At 38.8% G+C, this 2,500-nt stretch overlaps 1 protein-coding gene across 1 annotated transcript in view; it reads left to right on the forward strand.

The window, feature by feature from the left end:
- Positions 1-2,500, forward strand: part of LOC125035228 (glucose dehydrogenase [FAD, quinone]-like) — a 25,999-nt gene that overhangs the window by 11,453 nt on the left and 12,046 nt on the right. The window lies entirely within an intron of this gene.

Consider the following 2,500-nt stretch of genomic DNA (forward strand, 5'->3'; position numbering starts at 1 on the left):
GCCGCAACTCGTGTATTGTGCATTTGGAGTTGCCGTGTTTATCTCTTGGTTTCCGGATGTTAATGTCAGGGACGTTATATGTATATGTGGGGATTAGATGATGGTGTGAATTATGTGCAGGCGAAGAGGGTATTGTGAGAAAGAGGAGGGAAATTGTTTGTCTGGAAGAAGTTTCGGAGCCTTAAGAAAATATCTCGAAGTCATCGAAGTGAGAGATGTGTCCACTGCGTCATCCTAACATTTAGTGGCATTTAAGTTCTTGGATTCTGTTCATTGGGTTTTTAAAGTAAGAACATCTGTATAGACACAGAAGGTAAATCTAGTAATGCCTTGATATAGATCCTAATCTATGGATGTTCGCAACTCGAAACAATACTTCAAAACGCAGTCACTCTCCCCGCGAGCCCATTTCCCTTTCGGACCGACTCTCCCCAGGCATTCCTCACTCCTGTCGTGGGCGTGATGTTGATTTTTTTGTCATTAATGAGACAGTAGCGGTGCCAGACACGCCTTCGCCGTCATGCACGTCGTCGAGGAGGGGGACGTTGCCATGAATGGCAGAGACGTGTTCCTTAAGTCTCTCAGGTCATTGCCATGCATGAGGTCACACGGACAGAATGACTTGCGTGTGGCCATTTTATCCATCAGACTTCTTAGAACACTCTTCCGAAATCAGTGTTTTCGAAACCTTGAAAATATCGAAAACAGATACACGACACAAATGCTTTCCATTTCACTGCATGACTGCAAAGGCTAAATGCATTTTTCTATATCCCAAACACTGCAAGCAATTCTCGACTGTCATTCAGTCCAGATGCGTAGCGATAGTGACACACGGGCGTATTGATGTTGATACTACCTCGATACCTCCCCCCCCCCACCACCACCCCCTACGTCATTGCAAAGAAATAAACATTCCGCGGGTTTCGTCATGCATGAAGCTAACGGCAGTGCTATGACGAAAAATTGGGAAGATTCTTAAGAGAAAATGAAAATGATTTCAATTCATTATCTGGTAGATTTTTTTCATACATTCTTTGGTAAAGTAGATTAGATTTAGTGTGTTCTTATTATATACGAGAAGTTTTATTTAGATTAGTATCACTTCATATCTTCCCGTTACTATGCAAATCATTGGGTCTGGCTTCTAAAAATTAAATATATACAAATATAAAGGAAAAAAGAAAAAGAAAAAGAAAGAAAGAAAAAAAAAAATATATATATATACATATATATATATATATATATATATACATATATAAACTGTCACTATAACCCATGGGTTACTTCCCTCAGTAAAGAAATAAATACGAATTCTTTAAACATTATTTCAAGAAAATACGACGACTTCGCTAGAAATTGGATTTTTTTTTTCTAAGTTTGTTAGTTTTGGTCATAACCCCCCCTGCCCTCCCCCAACCCCCCTCTCCCTTGTCATGTTGTCAGGTGGCCAGTCATGTTGGTCATACCTCTCTTTTTTTTCTTTCTTTTTTTTATATAACATGTGATAATATTTCTAATCGGAAAATGATCTAGTACGTGTCTTCATGGCGGTTTTGAACTGATTAATCGTGTGCGCCGAAGATGTGCTGATTTTCTTTTGTCTTACTCGTTTCATTTATAAATTTCATAATGGCGCCATTTTGTGTTATCATTCTGCTGTGATTTTATGAAACAGATGACGTATTCCGTATCAGTTTCCTTTTCTTTCTCTCTGTTTTTTTAAATAAGATCCAGTCGCGTTAAACGTATATCTTTACTTTCATTGAAATCCAGTTATATACTACAGTTTCTCAATGCTACTGTCTTAAGGGAATTCAGACAGTAGTATTTCAATGTCTAATGAATATTTCTGTCGTATCATATCTTACATAAACAATTATATAAGACATATATACCCTATACGTGTGTGTGTGTGTGTGTGTCTGTGTATATATATATATATATATATATATATATATATACACCCTCTATTATTGTGTGTATACATACATATATATATATATATATAGAGAGAGAGAGAGAGAGAGAGAGAGAGAGAGAGAAAGAGAAAGAGAAAGAGAGAGAGAGAGAGAGAGAGAGAGAGAGAGAGAGAGAGAGAGAGAGAGAGAGAGAGAGGGGGGGGGGGGGGGGGGGGGGGGGAGGGAGGGAGAGAGCGAGATTGGGCTCTAGTCCCGGGATCGAATCCCATCGCGGCAGTTGCTTTAGAGGGGGAATAAGCTCAGTCGTAAAACGCTGGCTGGGTGTGTATTTGTATATGGATGGGTTGTGAATGAAAGTATGTAATTTTGGATGGATGGATGGATGTGTGTAAGTATATGTACGTGGGTTGATTACAAAATAAGTAAATGTAAGAAAAAAGTTTTGTAGTTACGTTATATTTCAGACATAAAAGTCTCAATTAAGAATGGCGATTCACTTAAACAGCCTCTCTCTCTCTCTCTCTCAATCTCTCTCTCTCTCTCTCTCTCTCTCTCTCTCTCTCTCTCTCTCTCTCTCT

Source organism: Penaeus chinensis, chromosome 19, assembly GCF_019202785.1.
Source record: "Penaeus chinensis breed Huanghai No. 1 chromosome 19, ASM1920278v2, whole genome shotgun sequence".
Taxonomy (NCBI): Eukaryota; Metazoa; Arthropoda; class Malacostraca; order Decapoda; family Penaeidae; genus Penaeus; species Penaeus chinensis.